Source organism: Neomonachus schauinslandi, chromosome 3 (assembly GCF_002201575.2).
Source record: "Neomonachus schauinslandi chromosome 3, ASM220157v2, whole genome shotgun sequence".
Lineage (NCBI taxonomy): Eukaryota > Metazoa > Chordata > Mammalia > Carnivora > Phocidae > Neomonachus > Neomonachus schauinslandi.
In genome coordinates, this window is record NC_058405.1 from 145733186 (window position 1) to 145754962 (window position 21777).

The following is a 21777-nucleotide window of genomic DNA, read 5'->3' on the forward strand; positions in this document are numbered from 1 at the left end:
GACTCCCACTCCCTCCATACTAAAACTCTCAAAACTGGGTGCTCATGAATACAATGTATTAATAAATGAAAGTCTACATTTTTAATATAATACTAGAAATGTACAATCTAGAAGCAATTAAAATAAAGTTGTCAGTGTACTAATAAAGGAACTGTGGAAACAAGTGAAGACTACCCAAATGAGAATGAGCAAAGGCTATTTATTCAGAGCTTTCTATAACAAGGGAGTCAGCGATCAACACTTTCGTTTGGCAGATATTCAAAGGCAGGCAAATGAATGGGAAAGCTTTATATGGAAAAAAGGGAAGGTTTCAAGTATCCTCTGATTGGAGGTTGTTGCCATGGAGAAGCTGTAAGTGGGCTAACTAAAAGCAGGGCATCCAATTTGATTGGTTATGGGAGAATATCTGGCTTTCTCTGGTTGGTCCTAAGTTGGAAGCAGGGGAAAAAATTAGGGAAGCTGTCAGTTGTTGATCAAGTCCTGGCTGTTTTGGGACAGTGGCTACTGAGGCTATTGTTCAGCTTCCTGGACTGATTGTGGCAGGTTGAGGGTCAGAATTCCATTTTTATACATGGTCTGGCTCTCGTCCGTTTGTATATTCAGTTTCTCAGTGAGAAAGCAGTAAAACATTAGCACAGAATTTTATGACCAAATTATACTGTCAGTTTCTGAATAAAGTCCAAGTAATATATATTCTTTTGCATTTTTTTTCCTGGAAACTAGAGTTTATATGTGGAATTGAAAGTAACACTAACATGTCATGTATAAATAGAATTAAAATTACATTGCAAAGTAGGAAAAGTGTTCACAAAGCACAAAATTAAGTGCAGTAAGTATGAATGTACTATAAATCACTTAGGAGGAAAAATAAAATCCAGGAGTTCCCCAGAGGACAGGAACGCAATACAAATCTCAAATAAGTCATAACACAAAATCAGCAGATTAGAGATCCTAAAGGCAAATTATAATTTTTTAATTTACCACATTTTTTTCCAGAAAAAAAATAACATGTTAGAGAAGGCATATATTCCAAGGCATTGATAAAATTAGTGATTGGAAAACAACCCAAACCTTAAGCTGTCCCTGAGCCACTGTGAAAATAAACCTCAATTGCATTTGCTCTCTATGTTTAAAAGAATGAAGAATACCAAAACCTCAAAGAAGAGAAAGTAATGTTTTATTTTAAATATTAAGAAATATTTCTCATAGTTTGGTAGTTTGATATGATGATTTATAGTGTAGTCTCTGAAATCAGACTACCTAAGGTCAAATCCTACCTCTGCCACTTATAAACTGGCCATTTCTCTGGATAACATGAGATTCTTGTCAGGATAATGTATCATATATTTAAACCACTTAACATAGCACCTGGCATGTAGGCTAATATCTCTTCTTTAGCTGTAAATACATTCTTTACATAAGAAATAAATACTGAGTGCCTAATACTTTCCAGTCACTGTTTTAAATACTGGGTTAAAGTAGTAAACCAAATAGACACGGTTCCTAGTTTTGTAGCTGCACTCTGAAGCAATATAAATGCTATAAGTAAGATGAGGGCAAAGTAACAGCTAGAGAGGAGTGTTCTATATAGAATAGGCCAGGAAGAACTCTTCAACAAAGGAACTCTTCTACCTGAAGGAAGAAAGGGAAAAGCCACACAGAGAGGCAGAAGAGTGTATTTGATAGAAGGAGCTCTGGAGTGTCAAGTACATCTCAGTGCATTCTTAATATGTCCTGAGAAAAACAAGGCCATATTGGTAGAATGGAAACTGTGGAGTATTTTGAGCTAAGCAATGACTTGACTTTATTTTCCAAAGATTATACTAGAAGGCAAAGAAAAGATTATTATCTTTGTCAATGTCTCCACCTCCCTCCCCCATCCCTCTCCCTCCCTCCCTACATCCCTTCATCCCTCTCTCTCTCTTTCATGTTTAATGCTTAATTTTCATTTTAATGAGTAAATTTCCCTAAACACCTAACAATGTTTACAAACTTGATTTTATCAATCCTTCAAGACATTCCAAACTACATCTGAAAACTGAGTCTATTTCTCTCAACCATTTGAAATACCTACTTCCAAATGTAGCCACGTTCCTAATGTTTCAAAAACTCATTTATATCTAATAAATCAGACTCAATTTTTTAAAATCCACTTAAGTGCTTCAAACAAACAAGCACAGTGATTTTAATACTTTTCACTATACCTGATAAATGCAATTTAAACTGAAGTATTAATGTTAGAAATTTTGATAAAAAAATATGCACACAAACACTTGTACATACATATGTGCATAAATATGGATAATTGGGAGCATAGAGGACAGCAGTAAAAATAAATATATCGACTAAACACTGATCCACTCATAGGCACCTTCTACTTTCTCTCATTCTCATATCCATCCACTCTCATACCACATTCAAACCATTCATACATGCCCATATGAAGACCCATATATCCAAAAGTACACACAGACTTACACTGACATACACACATATAAATATAACTAGAATTATAATATAATACTATAAATATTATTGGAATAATACCAACCCTACAATAATCTTGTATATTAATATATTCTGATACTTTAAATATACATGCGATATAATGAACAATATCAAAAACCCTTGTAAGAGTTAAATTGCTTCAGGTCAGTGTTGCCATACATTCACATGAAGAAATCTTGTTGATCTCTTTTGTTTAAAATACATCATTTCTTAAAGATTTGCTCCAGATCTCTAAGGAGTAATTTTTAATTCTTCATGTGAAAGTCATAAAGAACAGAATATTTTGTATAGTGTGTTTCCTTAGATGTCATCACTTATTTCAGCCATTTTATGATTATTTTAGCCTTTGTAAAAGCTTTTGACCTGGCCATCAGAATTCTTGCTGCAACTTTTAAACAAACTTATTACTAAGACATGGAGTTGATAATGAATGACTAGCTGAGAATGGTCATTATGAAATAGTACCTGAGTTGTATACTCAGCAGTAATAGGATTTGCAAAATGAGGCAAAAAAAAAAATTAAAAAACTAACTTATTCTGTTAAGATTGGATTTTAAAACAGAAGAGGTAATTTTATGTAGTAAATGGTTGATTTATTTCTCAAAATACAAAACTCCTACTAACTACCTCTGAATAAAAAATGTTTTTGTGTTCCATATACATAAATGAAGTTTTAATCCTTTAAAATATATGTAGATTTCAGAAATTGATCTAAAGATACATTATAGTTAAGCATATTTTAATATTAATGTTGAATATGTTATAATTTATCAATGAGTTTATTTTTGGTTTCACTGTGAGTCATAATGAGATCAAGCATGGTTTGAACATAGTTTACGTTTGCAACCAAGAAAGTAAACATTTTGCATAATTAAATCATAAATTTTACCTATTATACCTGGACTTCACATCTATATCCTTCAGAAGAGCTCTAACATCCTTAATTGCATCCTGTATTATTTTTGTAAAATAGCTTTGTTTTATAGATTTATTGCACAATTATTTCAGAACAATATGAGGACACAGGAAATCACATTCATTTTTATAAGCGTATTTTTCTTCCCTTATGTTTTATGGCTATGTAAGGAACTATAGTTCTGTATTTTGTATTTTATTTGAATACTGGATATGACATTAATTTAATTGAAATTTTTAAAAACTTAGAGTAGTCCATAGTAAAGAGACTTTATTTCAACCTTTTTGTTAGATGTGGAGATGCACCACCAGATCTCCTATCAGGAAGGTACTGCCTAACAGTGGAAAGGAAGGTCAGCAGCCAGCCTCCAGGTTGTAACTTCTTCAGAGCCTGCCTCAGCTGCAGAGAGCTGCCTTCCCCCAGCTTCCAGCCCTTCCCAGGCTACCTGCATCCAGTGACTGAGAGAGATGAGAGGACAAGGGTCTGATCCTTTGGGCCCAACATGGTATCATCTGATGGGCAACAGTCTCCTGAGAGGTCCCTGCCAGGGTGACCAAGGATTTTCTTGAGCCTGCATTATAGTATATGGGTATTCTACCCAAAGCCCATACCAGCAGCAGCAGCAACTGTGACCTTTTAAAAATTCAAATTCTTGGCCAATCTCAGGACTACTGATCAGATATTCTGGGAGTGACTATCAGCAATTTCTTCGTGATTCTCATGGATGCTTAAGTTTGAGAAGAACCACTGCTCACCTTAATCCTTCCTTCTCTCCCTTCCCATTACAAACATTAATCTCTAATAAATGTTTTACAGCCCAATTCTTTCTCAGCATCAGCTTATTGGGAACCTGACCTGTGACAACTTTGTTGTACCAGTACCTACATGAAACAAGGCTCTTACTATCAACCTGAAGATAAATATACATAACATTTTTAGGCACTCAGGTTTTTAGTATGGTCACATCTTACCTGATAATACCACCCCTTCCCTTTAGGTCCCTGCTGAATGGGTGATGGGAGCTTTATACGGCTTTGATTCTCTGGGTTCCTTTAGCATCCCTTTTATTCTCTTTTAGACTTTATCCATGAAAACAGAAGCCTGCATTTAATCTGTGTTTTGTTTTGTTTTATTTTACTGGACCATGACTTAACTTATACAGAACGTTTACTTTGCACTGGGAGAGGAGTGGGCAATTCTTATACATCAGGAACCTTTACTGTATAAAGGTGGAGACACAATGTTAAAAGATGTGGTAGTATGAGAGCACAAGCCAAGTCTTATGAGAAGTCCTATACTGGAAAATTAACTTAAAAAACCCCACATGTTTAACAAAACTACATTTTAAATACCGCAATTTTTTTTTCATAGTGCACGCAGGTATAAAACAACAGTTATAAAGTACAAAAAAAAGGTAACCACCACATCTAATTAGAATCTGCTAAATTATAACTTAAAAGATATACTGAGGAAATTTTCCATCAATTAAAGGTTTGTAGTTTCCCCTTTAAGATATGAAGTATATGTTTTATAAAAACCTTGAGATTGAAAGCAATATTTAACTCAATACTATAAACAATTCCAAATCACTAATGGGATGCATTTATATAAAACTATTGCAGTATGCCATCTTGAAGATATTCCCACTCCATTGCCCTACAGCCCCCAACCCCAGAGACCCATGCCTGTTGGAATTCAAGCCCTTGTGTAATACCCTGCCACTGAATGTGGGCTGAACTTACTGACTCATTTCTAGTGAGAAGAATATAGCAAAAATGAAGAGATGTCACTTCTGATCAGGTCATCAAAAGACTGCGCCTTAGTCTTTAGCATTCTCTCTTGCTCTGCCTTAGATTACCTGCTCAGACGAAACCAGCTGGCATGTTCTCCTGTGGAAAGGTTCATGTCACTATGCCTAGAAGCGGATCTTCTGAGGCATGCCAAGAATCATGAGAATAAGCTTGCACATGAATCCTACTTGAGTTGAAATAATGAGGTGCCTGCAGTCCCAGCTGACACCTTGAGTGCAGTCTCTTCAGTCTCTTGAGATTAGGCAGAAATACCCAGCAAATCTGGCTTCTGGACCCACAAAGACTGTGAAATAATAAATGTCTGCTGTTTCCAACCACTAAGTTTTGGGGTAATTTATTAGGCAGCAATATTACTAATAGAGATTTTGGTGCTTGGATGGAAGACTGCCATCACAAAGACCTCACACGTGGCAATTACTTTGAAATTAAGCAATAAACCTTGGGGAGGGTGTTCGTGAAGACATCAAGTGCCTCGAACACACTATTTGTGGAATTTTGAATTTCCTATAGGGTGAGGACCTATAGGAAAGAGAAGAAAATCTCTTTGAAAACTGGAAGAAGGAGAATCCTTGTTATTTAGTGGCAGAAAGATCAGCAACACTCAACTGGATTGTGTGGTAAGTAGAAAATATGCCTGCGTTATCTCTCAAAAGAGATGTCTAAGAAAAGTTTTGAAGATGAGGTCTGGTTTTATGCATGTTGGTAAAGTGAAATGTAAGAGAAAAGAGATAAATGCAAAGAAAGACCAAAAAAAAAAAAAAGCCAGAGCTTGATCATTTAAAAAGTCTTCGGCCTCTCCACACCACACATATGCTAAAATTAAGATAGTACCAAACGAGAGGAGGCTATTGTACCTGCAGGAAGCAGGCTACTACATCTGCTTAAACGCAAAAAAAAGTCTTAACTTTTGTGTAAAAGGAAATGACTCCCAGCGTGAAACCAGGAGCCCAGGAAGAAGACATGAGTGCCAAGGAGAATTTTTCCTGGGCCTTGGGATATAATCAAGGAACTTCCAACATGTGGATAGATTAGAATTCTTAAGGGAAAGTGACTACTCTGTACCTCTCATTTCCCCCTTTACAACCAGAATATCTATAGCACTTACCTTATGCCCAGCTCACTACTAATGTTAGTTAGGTATATTGAGAGCAAATAACATTCCTTTCTGCCTTCTTGGTTCTACAGATTGAGAGGAACTATAATTGAAGAGCTGTGCTAAGGAAACACAGCTGAAGGGCTTCATCCAAGCATGGACCTGATTTAGATGATGAGATTCCTGGCTTTAAGCTGATTCAGTAATGAAATAAAGAGCTCTTTAAGGAGAAAGAGATGATGTATGTCAGAGAATAAAATTATTTTGAAATGGGAAAGAATTTCAAAAACTATCCAAAATTCATTACTTTTTAAAATCATGAGAAGATAAAGTAAATTTTTATAACACTTTGAAATTAAGTAAAAAGTTAATTTTTAATCCAAAGTCAGAAAAAAGAAAATGAAAAACAAGTTGAATGTCCACTAGTATTCTTAAACAGAATTTCTTGGAAAGTTTGAAAAATAAATCATTTTTATTTTATTCCTCAAAATTATCAGTTCAAAACGTCTCAAATGTTAGAGGTGGCAATTTAATTCAGAATAGAGTTAATGGAAAATATAAATAAAGATTGTGTGGACAATTTCAAAGAGAAATTACTTAGAGATTATAAGTGCATATTACAAAAATCCTAGTGTTTTATTTAGAAGTAAAATGGAGGGGCCCCTGGGTGGCTCATTTGGTTAAGTGCCCAACTCTTGATTTCAGCTCAGGTCTTGATCTCAGGGTCATGAGTTAAAGCCCTGCATACTTAAAAAATAACAATCTAGAAGTAAAACGGAAATGAAAGATATTTAGCAAAATAAAAAAGGTATTTCTCCTTAAAATTACATATTTGTATAGTATTTTAATATAAATATATTTTTTAAAAATAAGGGAACAATAAAGATTCCTAACTCAAGTCATTTTCCTTAAATGAGTTATGAAGTTTTCCTTAAACTAAACTTACAAATAGGAGTCTAGAATATATGAAGGTATCATCATAATACTCTCTATTTAAATAATAAACTATCTACCAGCCAACCAATAAGCAAACAAAAGAAACAACTTTGGGGGACATTGGGTATTTTGCATGCAGGAAGGACATGAATCACTGGAGACCAGAGGGTATACTTGGATCAGTGTCTCTATGATGGCCCCCAACATTTATCATCTCTTTGTATTCACAGCCTTGTATAATATCCCAACTTTGTGTATATGCTGAACTTACTGACTCACTTCTAATGAACAGAATACAACAGAATCGATGGGATATCATTCTGAAATTACATTATAAAAAGTTTTTTGTGGGGCACCTGGGTGGCTCAGTAGGTTGAGCATCTAACTCTTGATTTCAGCTCAGGTCATGATCTCATGGGTCGTGAGATCCAGCCCTGCCTTGAGCTCTGTGCTCAGCAGTGAGTCTCCTTGAAATTCTCTCCCTCTGCCCTTCTCCGTACTCACTCACTCTCTCTCTCAAATAAATAAATCTTAAAATAAGTAAGTAAATAGGTAGGAAGGTAAGTAAGTAAACAAATAAACAAACAAATAATTAAATACATAAGGTTTTTGTCTGGGGTACTTACCTGCCATCTATTGAGGCAGCCAGGTTGAGAGAGGTCCCTGTCACTGAGACTGCAGGTAGATCTGAGGCTTTCCAGCAGCCATCCAAGTAAATCTGAAGCTAATCCATTCCCCCCTGAGCTGTAACATGGCTACAGCCTTTATCTACACCTTGACTACAGTCTTATGAGAGACTCTGCCATAGGAAAATATAGCTAACTCCTCCCAGATTCTCAGCCTACAGACACTGTGAGGTCATAAACATTTCTTTTTGCGGGCTGCTAAGTCTTGGGATAATTCAGTGCACAGCATTTGGTAAGTCATAAGGCAAGCCATAGAATGGACGAAAATATTTTCAAAACTCAAGAACAAGAACATAATTTCTTCCTCATTTTTATTAGATTATGTTCTTGTTATTATTGAGCTACAATGTTCTTTATATATGTATGTGCAAGTCCTTTATTGGATATATGTTTTGAAAATATTTTCTTCCATTATACGATTTGCTTTTGTATTTGCTTACTGTGACTTTTGAAGAGCATCATAATTTTAATTTTGATAAAGTCCCATTTATCAGTTTTTTTAAATTTTTAGCTCATAATTTTCATGATCAGTCTACAAATCTAGCCCAAGGTCACCAGACTTTTTTCCTTTGTTTTATTCTAGAAGTTTTCCAATTTTAGTTTTTACATTTATGTCAGTAATCAATTTTGAGTTAAGTATTGTAAATGATATAAACTAAGCTTTTTTTTTTTTAGAATTGTATAAACTAAGTTTTTAAGTTCATTTTTTCCCATGGGCTCTTCAACTTTCCCATCACTATTTTTTAAGATTGTTCTTTCCACACTGAATTTCTTTGCCACGTTTGTCAATATGAAGTTGATCATATCCATGTAGGTTATTTCTGAACTCTCTATTCTGTGCCACCAATATATATGTATATGTATATTTACATAATACCACACTAACTTAATTATTGCAGCTTTATGGTAAATCTTGAAATCAGGCAATTTAGATTCTTTAACTTCGCTCTTCTTTTTCTAAATTGATTTAGCTTTTCTAGGTTCTTCACATTTTCTTATCAACTTTAGAATTAGCTTAGCAATTTCTGAGAAAAACTCCCAGTAGGGTTTTTATGAAATCTAGTGTTTGCAGTGTTTAAATATTGCTGTTTGCTAAAGATTAGTAGTATACACAAGAAAATAACTTAGCTTTGAAAACTGCTTACCCTAGGAAAATATAAATTATTAATTAGACACTAATATGGAAAAATATCTTGGCCAATTGGTTTGTAATCAATAATTTTCTTCATTAAAATACATGAAATCAGCAATAATTTTTTAATGTAAGAAATACAATATTGTCTAACTCCCTTTCTGCATCTAACTTTACATCATTAAAATGTCCTCACTCAATTACAAGTGAAAATTAAAATGTTGGTGCAAATTAACAAGACTTGCTATAATAAACATAGTGTAGACCCTTCTTGATATTCTTAATATTCATTAATGTGACATCAACACATTTTATTTGTATATTATTACTTTTCATTAGAAACATAATTAGCACTCTTATTCTTCTCAGACACACCACTTAATTAGTGTGATGATACAGTTCTCAAGAGAGAGCAATATATAGTTCCGCATGGCTAAAAGCAAAGTTTTCCTTAAGTCTGTCTTAAAAGTAACTGGCTTAAAGTGCATATAGTTCTCATACGTGTTTAAACTGTTTAAATAATAGGATCCGAATTTAATATTACACATCCAAAAATTTTTAGGCTTAAGTAACACATTTATAAATAGTCACAACATCCTATCATCTCTTTTGGTCCATAGTTATAATACATAGCCTTGATATAGAGGCATCACTAGATATTTGCACCTTTATTGGTTGGAATGGCAACAGGAAATCATGGAATCTTGGAGAAATATGTTTAGGTATTCTGCCCTCTGCGGAGCAAAGGTTCTGAAATATCTCAACCTGACACTGTTCCCACTGAGTGAGCTGAAAAGGGCAGGCAAGGGTCCCCAGTACTTACAGGTATGTTAGGTTATCTGTTAGTTTCTCCGGATAGTCAGTATGGGATAGTCAATTGGCTAATCATATTTCACAGTTAGTATGTTTAGACTGATCCATACATCTGAAACATTGACCATTTACTACATCCACTGCTACTAACCTGTATCACCACCATTTCTCAGCTAGATCATTATAACAGATTCCTAACTGGTGTTTCCTTGCATTTCTACTGTCTATTTTTTACTCAAAAGCCAGAGGGAGTTTTCTAAATTCAGATCATCTCATTCTATTGTCCAAAACTACTCAGTTGGCTCTTCATTTCACTCAAAGCAAAAGCCAAAGTTTTCACAATGATCTTTTCTAAGATTTGTGATTCTCAGTAAAGTTAGGTTTCTACTTCTTTCAAGACAGTATTAAAGGCCACAAGAATAAGCCAACACAATTCTACAATCTGACATTTTTTCTTCTCAGTTCTCTAAAATTCCAAACCCTGGAGGCATATGATATATGTCCTCCACCAACACACACACAAATAAAGACGGCCAAATTCCCACGTTGTTGGTGGAGGAATATTCACATCCATCTAATGACACCAAACATTTCATACTTTAAAGTCTGTCAGATGTAACATTCTACTTCCAAGTAACAGACCAAGTATTAGGATACTTTTTTTTCTTTTTTTTTTTTAGTAAACTCTATACCCAGCATGGGTCTGGAACTTACCACTCTGAGATCAAGAGTTGCATGCTCTACTGACTCAACCAGCCAGACAGCCCTTTAGGATGCTTTTGACTGCACATGATATTTATATACCATGAAGTAGTCTAATATAAGAAAATATAGCGCCTATCTTTTTTTAAAGATTTTATTTATTTATTTAAGAGAGAGAGCATGCAAATGGGGGGGAGGAACAGAGGGAGAGGGACAAGCAGACTCTGTGCTGAGCATGAAGCCCAACAGGCTCAATCCCACAATGCTGAGATCATGACCTGAGCCAAAATAAGAGTCAGAGGCTTAACTGACTAAGATACCCAGACGCCCCAATGTAGTGCCTATCTTAAAGGAGAATTTGAAGAGGGGAATTGAATTCAGGCCTCTCTTTTCCTATTAACTTGATGTTGCTTCCTACTGTGTGGGTTTCTTTGCGGGAGCTCCACAGATGGGCTTGCAGATGAGATGACAACCAGAGTCCCCGATGTCGCCTTTAGCAGATTTAGAGGGGTATTTTTTGTTACTTAAAATCAGTGTTTGAGAATGTATTTCAATGGTGCTCTTTAGATAATATGCCCATTTTTTTGTTCACAAACATTGCTAAAGAAGGAAAGAGAAACATTATTTGGCCTGATCTTGATCATTGTTCCTCTAAAACCTGGAAATCTGGACTGTTGCAGTGCCTGAGGAGGGTGATTCAATGTGTAAGAGTGATTCCTCAAAAGAAAGGATGCTACATATTCCACCTAGGTGTGGCTGAGAAGACGAAAATTCTGATTTGTTTGCTGTTACATAGAGTGTCTGGACTTAAGTGATAAGATATGGGAGTTAGTAACATTTGTCACTTGCAAATTCTGCATCTTTCACTATAACAAGGATTTCTATCGTGAACAAGAATGTACCATTTTCTTAGAAGAAATTAGCAATAGGCTCAGTATTGAATTTTTGCTCTCAAGAAACTTTATGGATGACCCATATCAGTGAATAGTTAGGGAACTACTATGGTACTTAAGAAAATATAATATGATTTGAAAGCCATACACGGGTAAGGCCTCAAAAAGTTTAAATTCCATAATTGAAACAAACTGCTATAATTATTAACAGAAAGAAGAAAGCTTTTTGGATCTAAGAACTTAAAATCTGATGGTATTTTGCAATATAAAAAAATAACCAATTATAACATAATACCAACAAAACAAAAAATATGGATCCCATATAACAAAGATATATATAAAAACTTTATGCATAATTTTAAAATTCTATTAAAGAATATAAAAAGATACATAAATGCATACATATACCATGTTCATAGAGTGATAAAAAATATCAATATTGTAAAGATGCCATTCTCTCCAAAATGATCTATAAAATTAAATCAATAGAAACCAAAATATGAAATTATATAAAGGGCTCTTAAAATTCACATGGAAAAATAAGTGCCCACAGTGAGAGAAAGCAATTAAAAAGAACACACATATGAGAAGCCAAGGAAAATGTACCCTAACAGATATTAAGTGATCTGATGCCATTGCAATTAAAATAATGAATAACTGATATATATAGACCAGAGTCCAGCAATCATTATGATTTATATAGAGGCATCATCATAAATAAATTTGAAAGTAATAGAATTTTCAATAAATTATTTTGGGAAATTTGACTCACTTTATTTTAAAAAACAGATTTTTATCATTATTACTAATTCACATCATATATGAAAATATGTGTTCCCAGATGGATTAAAAACCCAGATATGACAAGCAAAATTATAAAACTCAGGAAGATAAAGCTGAAGATGACTTCATGGAGTGGGAAGGATTTCTAACTCAGGACCAAAAAACACACTCTAAGGTACATTTTTGATGAATTTAACTACAAAATATAATAAGAAATGCATGCCCATTTAGCTACTGTAACTTTGATCTAAACAATCTCTATATCCAATATAAATTCATCAATAATTATTATGTAATTAATAAATTAAAATTAAAAAGTGCTAAACTTAAAAGTGTTATTGGAAATACAAAAAGTAAATAAAACAAAAATCCCTGTTTTGAAGAAAGTGACATGTGCATTAGTAATAACTATAATTCCAAGTAGAATTTGATATTTTTAAAAGATTTTATTTATTTATTATTTGACAGAGAGAGAGAGAGAGAGAACTAGCAGGAGGAGAGGGAGAGGGAGAAGGAAACTCCCCCCTGAGCAGGGCTCCATCCCAGGACCCTGGGATCATGACTAAGCAGAAGACAGACGCTTAACTGACAAGTGACTGACCCACCCAGGCACCCCTGATTTTGATAGATTTTTAAAAATAACTCAAATTACTGATCATTTTTTCCCACCTTATATCTTCTAAAGTACAATTTGTGGAAAATATGTTATCTTCTATTTCCGATAATCATTCAGCATGAAAGATATGTTTAATAATTTTATATGAATTCTTATTTATGATACTACCAGTCAAACTTACTAATACATTTGCAAAGCTGCTTCAGAATATTTATTTATTTCTACTTAACTTTAAGATAACCTAAAACTTTAAATATTGTGTAAAAAGTATCTAGGCTTCCTGCCCCCCACCATGACTCTATTATGAAAATTTCTCTGTAAGCCATATGGACCAGACCAAAGAAAATTCATTTAATATACTACAAAAGGCTGTACTCCTCTCTTTAATTAGGACTTTAATGACAACAAATTAAATCACATTAACCACTGCATCCCAAGCTAGCCATAAAATTATTAACTCTAATGCTTAGATTTAATTAAACATTTTGTCATCCTTTTCAACCTGGCAAAGATGTACACCCTTTTCCCATGTCTAGTTTTAAGGAAAGAATGATAAATAGCTAATAAATTATAATTGGTTTTATTATTTTTATAGCCAGAAAAATTAGGTATTTTAAATATGCACTTTAGCTTATCTGGAATAACCTAAAAATGACATCAAGATATAACCAAGTAACATTGTGGTATTCATTCTGTTATATTCAGTTATAATGTGTTGAATGACCAACATTTACCAAATGCACAGCATAATGTATCACATATTGTAAATGTTCAGTAAATATCCATTTATTTTCTATTGTTTTTTCTCTTAAGACAAAGATAACATATACTCATTTATGGAATACTGTAATAATCTCCTAACTATGCTCTTCACCACCAGCTTCTCTCCTTTGAATTATTCCTGAATAGTGCTGCTTGCTTATTCTTTCAAAAGCACCCTCAAATGATGTCTCTGTTCAAGAGTCACCAATTCTCCACTGCCCATAAGAAAAATGTCTATATTCATTACCTTACTTAATGTCTTTTATAATCTTGCACAAATAGTTTTTCAACTATATCAACTAATATCCTATAGGAAATATGCATTTAAAGATCAAGTGTCTACCTAGTCAATAACTACCTTGTAATTTACTCAAATCATCAAGTACCTAAGATGCATCAGGTATCACTTTTGTCACCTTTGTTCATCTAGTGTAAATCACATGACATCCTCTGTTTATTCAAAATATTAAAAGTCTGTGTGTCTTTCATGTCTCAGAACAGACCCCACCTGTACCATGAAAGCTTTCTGGACTCAGTCATCTCTACTTGAGCCAGGAATCTATATTCTGTACCATCAGAAATATTGACATAACATGCTTCTTTGTGTTGTGTTGTGTACTTTCTCATATTATTTTATGTTTTGAAATTTGTTGGTTTGTTTCACTATAATTCATATGTGTATGTCTTAAAAGATCATTAGTCCCTTCAGTGCAGAGACAAATACAGAATATGAGTAAGAAATTCTTCCTGCGTTCAAGTGCTTTTAGGTCCCAAATAGGCAACAGATAACCACTCAAATATTTTCCTCTGCTATATGGCTCATCAGGCATATCAATACACACAGACACACACACACACACAGACACACACACACACACTAAGCTGTCATACTAACTTCAAGAAAGTACTTCTCCATAATTTACTTACATTTTCCTCTTTGACTCACTCTTCAACTATCTTTAACGACCCTCCTATCTTTTGTTCTCTTTTCAAAATTCTAATATCTTTCTTCTTCCTCACTCTCTGTTGATGACCTTGGTTTCTATTTCATTGATTAAAACAAACAAAGAAACGTGACTCCCAGCTTTTTGTCTACTTATCTATCTGAATCTGTTTCTGTATACTCTGCCTTCCCTCCTGTTACTATAGTTAACCTGTTCTAGGTCCTGTCTCGACAAACATTCCACTTGTGTCCTAATCTAAGGTTATTATACATCCTTAATTTTCCCAGGATAGTCTTGGTTTACAGATGTATTTCTTATGTAATTAACACTAGTATGATTATATACATAAAGTTCAATAAAAGAAAATTTCATTGTCAGTATTTTTTTAGGCTATTATTACTTGTTTTTATTTTTCATGGGGATAACTGAAAATGATTTCTTTGTATAGAGGAAGAAAGTGTTAAGAAATGATCTATTCTTGATGTTGAGTACATTAAGTATGCTACTGTCTCCATGTAGATAAATCCAATGATTAATTTCCTCTCGACCACCTATCAGTAAAGTTAACAAAGCTGATCACATCCTCCTCCTTGAACATCCTTTCCCTCAGGACATCATTCTCTGAAGTGTTTCTCCCCCTCATCAACCACCACTTTTTAGTTTTACCTCTTTTCCTGGCACCCCTTCATCTATCTGACCTCTAACTGTTAGAGGCTCACCTTAGATTTTATTTTATCTATGTCAATGCTTATTCCCAAAGTTATCTCATCCAGAATCAAAGCTCTTAATAAAGTATAATTTCAAAAATGTTAAAATTATGATTCTTTGAATTAGTTATTAAAATAGACAAATTTCTAGCCAGACTGATCAGGGTAAAAAAGAGAATAGAAACAAATTACAGAGTAGAAATATAAGGACTAGTAGAGGGGATCTCACTACAAATGCTGTAGAAATTAAAGGATAATAATAAAATATGAAAAATTTATGTCCATAAATCTTATGATATAAATTAAATGAACAAATTACTTAAAAATTAGGAACTATCAAGGGTCTGGGGAAGCATGCAATATCTGGTACCTGTTCCAGCAGCTCCTACATTCCTGCCCCACTAAACAGAGCTCTCCATGCTTTCTTACAAGTTCCCAGGGACTCTCAAGGAAACAGTTTGCAAGTGACTGTGAACTCCTCTTGTGTCTGGACTTCTAGTCATCCTAAACTGATACACTAATTCACATAGCATTTAGAAAATTTGTTAAAATCATAACTGATTTTTTTTCTTAGCTATTTTTATGGCAGTTAGCTCTGACATGCTCTAATAAAGTTGAAACATTTCCTGTGATCTGTTTCTCCTTGGAGCAGTTTGTCATTCTTTGAAACTTGGGTTATTTGGTGGCCTTACAACATCAGCTCTTTGATGGTTTTAAGGCACAGTATGATATATATATATTTTTATATATATCATATATATATGTATAATGTATATATATATTTTAATATATGTATAATCTATATATATATATTTTATATTGTCTGGTTCTTTCTCATTGTTAGAAAGGCAGTGATGTTCTCTTATAGTTTTTGACTAGGGCACAAACATAACTTCCAGGCACTTGTTAAATTATATAAATTTTTAAAATGCTTGATTGCTTAATATTTACAATTGTTCTTGTTTTAAAATTTAGCTTTTGCTGTTGTTGCATTCTTTTTATTTGCAGCTTTATTGAGATTTAAATGATTTACCAAAAAAAACCCTGCCCATATTTAATGTATACAGTTTGATAATTCTGGACATATTTGAACACCCATGACACCATCACCAAAATCAAGGTAATAAACATATGCATCACCTCCCCGAATATTCTTGTGTCCCTTTGCTTTGTGCATGTTTGTGTGTAGGTGTATGTGTGTGGTAAGAACAAGTAACATGAGATATCACCTCCCAACAAATTTTTAAATGCACATACTATATTTTCAACTATAAGCACTATATTGCACTATAAGCACTATATTGTATAGCAGGTCTCCAAAACTTATTTATCCAAACAACTTGCCATTTTCCCCTATCCTAAGCCCCTGACAACAACCACCATTCTACTTTCTGATTCATCTATGTGTCTTTCTGTGACTGACTTACTTCACTTAGCATGTCTTCAAGGTCTATTCATGTTGTGACAAATGGCACGACTTCCTTCTTTTTAGAGGCTGAATAACATTCCATTATATGTATATATTGTATTTTCTTTATCCATTTGTCTGTCAATGGACATTTGAATAGTTTTCATATCTTGACTATGGTGAATAATGCTGTAATGATCATGGGAGTGCAGATATCTTTATGAGATCCTGATTTTAATTCCTTTATCCAAAGGAATATCCAGGAGTAGGATTGCTGGATCATATGGTAGTTCTATTTTTAATTTTTTGAGGACTCTCCATACCATTTTCCATAGTGGCTACACCAGTCTGCACTACCACTAACAGTGTACAAGTGTTTCTTTTTCTCCACATCCTCACCAACTCTTGTGGGTTTTTTCTGAGTAATATAGCCATCCTAACAGGTGTGAGATGATATCCCATTTTACTTTCAATTTGCATTTCCTAATTCATGATGATGAGCACCTTTTCATATACCTTTTGGGCATTTGTATGTCTTCTTAGAGAAATGTCTGTTCAAGTCATTTGCTCATTTCTTTTAATCAACTTGGTTTTTTTGCTATTGAGTTGCAGGAGTTCCTTATATATTTTGAATGTTAATTTTCTATCATGTGTGGTTTGTAAACATTTTCTCCCATTTTATAGGTTCCCTTTTCATTCTGTTGGTGGTTTCCTTTGCTGGGTAGAAGATTTTCAGTTTGATATAGTACCATTTGTCTATTTTTATTTTTATTGCTTGTGCTTTTGGTGTCATGTGCCATAAAATCGTTGCCAACACTGATGTCATAAAGCTTTCCCCTACGCTTTCTTCTAGGAATTTTACAGTGTCAGGTCTTATGTTTAAGTCTTTAATCTATTTTGAGTTAACTTTTGTTGGTGGTATAAGATAGGGGTCCAATTTCATACTTTCGTATGTTGATAACCAGTTTTCCCAATACAATTTGTTGAAGAAACTACCTTTTCCCCATTGGGTATTATTGACACTCTTGTTGAAGTTCAGTTGCCCATAAAATGTGTGGATTTATTTCTGGGTTCTCTAGCCTGTTCCATTGGTCTATATGTCTGTCTTTATGTCAGTACCATATTTTTTTTTTAATTACTATAGCTTTGTAATATAATTTTGAAATCAGAGAGTGTGATCCCTTTAGCCCTATTCTTTCTCAAGATTGTTTGGCTATTCAGTCTTTTGTGGTTCCAAATGCATTTGAGGATTTTTTTTTTTCTATTTCTGTAAGAAATGCCTTTGGGATTTTGATCAAAATAGTACTGAATCTGTAGACTAGTTTGAGCAGTATGGGCTATTTAACAATATTCTAATAGCTTCCCAATCCATGAATATGAGCCATCTTCCATTTATTTGTGTCTCCTTTAATTTCTTTCACCAACGTTCGTACTTTTCAGAGTACAAGTCTTTTACCTTCCTGGTAATTCTATTCATAAGTATTTTATTCCTTGGGATGGTACTGTAAATGAGATTTATTTTCTTAGTTTTTTTGTTATTGTTGTTAATGTAAACAATTTACAAGTAACAGCAATAGCAATATAAATCTGATAGTGTCTATACATTTTACCTTCTTGCATAAAACCTTTCAAAATATAAACTCCTCAACATATGTGCTGTCCATACTCTGGCTAGCACTCTGTTATTTCTCTTAGGAACTCAGTACGTGTTGTACTACAATCCCTTCCCTATATTCACAAAAGCCAAATCTTTTTTATTCTTTATATCACAGCTTACGTCTTCATTCTGGATATCTCTGGATATCCCATCAAAATGATGACCTCACACACATGTCTGTTATTTACTCTCAAAGAACTTTCCACTCTTTCATAAGAGCAGCTATATAGTTTTCCTTCTCCCTGAAGAATATTTAACATACCTGCTGGTGATGGAGTCCCTCAGTTTTTGTTTGTTTAAGAAAGCCTTTTTTTCATCTCCCTTTTTGAAGAGTATCACTGGATATAGAATCCTAGTTGGGTGGGTTTCTTTTTTTCTTTCAACACTTTATATATTTCACTACACTCTTATTTGTATGGTTTCTGATGAGAAGTCTGCTGTAATTATTATCCTTATCCCAGTATAGTTGGTTTTAGTTATAGAAGTCTTTGGCTTCCTTCAAGATTTTATCTTTGTCTTTGTCTTTCTGAATTTTGAATACACTATGCCTAGGTGTAGAATTTGGGATATTTATCCTGCTTGGTTTACCTGAGCTTCCTGGATCTGTGATTTGGTGTCTGTCATAAATTTGGAAAATTCTTAGCTATTATTACTTCAAATATATCCTCTATTCTACTGTCTCTTTCTTCTCCTTCTGCTATTTCAATTGCATGCATGTTATACCTTTTGTAATTGTCCTACAGTTGTTGAAGGTTTTTTTGTTTGTTTTATTCTTTTTTTCTCTGCATTTGCCTGGGAAGTTTCTATTGACCTATTTTAAGTTCAATGATTCTTTCCTCAGCCATGTTAAGTCTACTGATGAGCCCACTGGAGGTATTCTTCATTAGTGTTACAGTGTTTTTGAGTTCTAGCATTTCCTTTTGATTCTTCCTTATAGATTTTACCTTTCTGCTAACAATAGCCATTGTTCTTTAATGTTTTTGACTTTTCTCATTAGAGCCCTTAACATATTAGTCATACTTATTTCAAATACCTTGTCTGATAATTCTAACATCTGTGTCATATTTGAACCCAGTTCTTATGTTTGCTTTGTCTCTTTCAACTATTTATTTTTGTCTGTTACATGCCTAATAATTTTTTTGTTCATGTCAAACATGATGTGGTACCCAATAGGAACTGAAGTAAATAGGTCTTTAGAATGAGGTTTTGTCACTTTGGCTTTGTTTAATGTTTGCTGTGCTGTAGCTTCAACTTTGTCTAATGGTCTTCTTTTTGTCTCTTGTTTTTGTTGGCTTGGGCTTCCTTAAGTACTCTTCAGAGTCTGTCTCAAGCTTTTTCAACTGTCACCCAGAATTACTATAGTGGAGCCCTTTCGGTGTGGTGGTAAGGTGTGGTGGTAAGGTGTGGTGGTAAGGTGTGGAGGAAGGGAAGCATTCTATAATCTTATGTATAAATATGTCATTTAGTGAGCCTTTGACCCACATCTGTGACCCTCACAAGTGTTTCTTCTCCTCCTTCCCCTTTTGGTGAAAGAAGACTTCAGGGTGCTGAATGAGACATGCCCTGTGGAATAAGGCTCTGGTAAAATCTTTTCCCCTAGAGAGTAGGCCTTTGTTATGGAAATTGCTCAGGCACTATTTCTCTATTGTTAATCTTCCCCTATTCCCATGTGAACCATGAGAGGATCTTTCCTGGCTTTTCACTGTGAGAACCCAGTAGAGTTCCTGAAGGTAAAAACCCACAGGGCAGGGTGGCCTGGGTGGCTCATTCAGTTAAACATCTGTCTTCAGCTCAGGTCATGATCCCAGGGTCCTGGGATGGAGTCCCACATGGGGCTCCCTGCTTGGTAGGGAGTCTGCTTCTCCCTCTCCCTCTGCCCCTCCCCTCTGCTCCTGAGTAAATAAAATTAAAAAAAAAAAACAGGGTGTGACTCCTAAGACTGCAACACCCAGTTGTTTCTCACTCTTCGTACACATTCAGCCTAGAGCAATTTGTCAAAAGCGCTATTTATTAATTTTTTTAATTATGTTCAATGCTATTTAAATGTTCCTATTAGTTTATGCCTCCAGCAGTGTCTGTGGATTTGCCCATCTCTCCAGATTTTAGACTAGCAGTCTGTCCTTGGATCTCAGTTCTTTAATGGCCTTAGAAAAGTCATTGGTTTTCAGTTTGTTCAGCTTGTTTCTTGTTATAAGGGCAGGAGTACCATTTCCAATTACATGTCAGAACTGAAATTGTAAGTTCTTATGTATTTATTTGTACATTTATTACTTCTTTATTCTTCCCTCCAAAAATTATACATTACTTGCGGACAATAATTATAGGTCTTCATTATTGTGGACCCAATCTCTAGCACAGATTATGGCATATGATAGCTATTCAATTAATTTCTTTGAATTAATGAAAATTTAATATTGCATATAAGAGAAGCATTTCACGATACTATCCCAGAGTATATGTTCCATTGCTAATTTCAACTTTGTGGAGAAAAAAAAATCAAATGGATATTTGGTGAAAATTACACTTTGATTATTAAAAAATTCTAACTTCTTCCAGTTGGGAAAATTTTCATATAAATGCTGCCACAGTGATCATTCCTTTTATATGTGCATGTAATCAGCAGTCTTATAGTTAGAAATTATGAACTGCAGTAAAAAACTTTAGAAAAAAGACATCTTTTAAAAATATCAAAAATTTGGGCACCTGGGTGGCTCCGTCGGTTAAGTGACTGCCTTTGGCTCAGGTCATGATCCCAGGGTCCTGGGATCGAGTCCCGCATCGGGCTCCCTGCTCTGCGTGGAGCCTGCTTCTCCCTCTCCCACTCCCCCTGCTTGTGTTCCCTCTCTCGCTGTGTCTCTCTCTGTCAAATAAATAAATTTAAAAAATAAATAAATAAATAAAAATAAAAATATCAAAAATTTAAACTTGATTAATAGTCAAAGAATTTTAAAATTGTTAGATCTCTTTCAAAAACCAGATAAGCAATCATTATAGAAACAAACTCTTCATGTTTCCTGATCCTCTGTCATAGAACATTAAATGAAATAATTATAAAAGCTTTGTTATAATGTAAATTATAAATGGCTTTAAAATGAACCAGAAAGGGAAGCTACAGGATTTTCCATAAGAATCAAGGTTTTTTCCTAAAATAAACTGCTGTATCCTTTCTAAATTTAAAAATATGTATAATTCTACTTCATAGAACTACAATCCACTTTGGAGAGATAATAAACCCCAGTTATGGAATCAATTTTAAAAGCTTACAGTCTTAAATGCACAGCTGATGTTCACTTCAGTTTATGGATTTACACAGACTTCCTACGATCTGTAAACCAGTTCTCTGAGTATAGTGAAATAAAACTCTACCCATCATTGGTGCCTTATAATAAGCACTACCATTCATTTTGCTT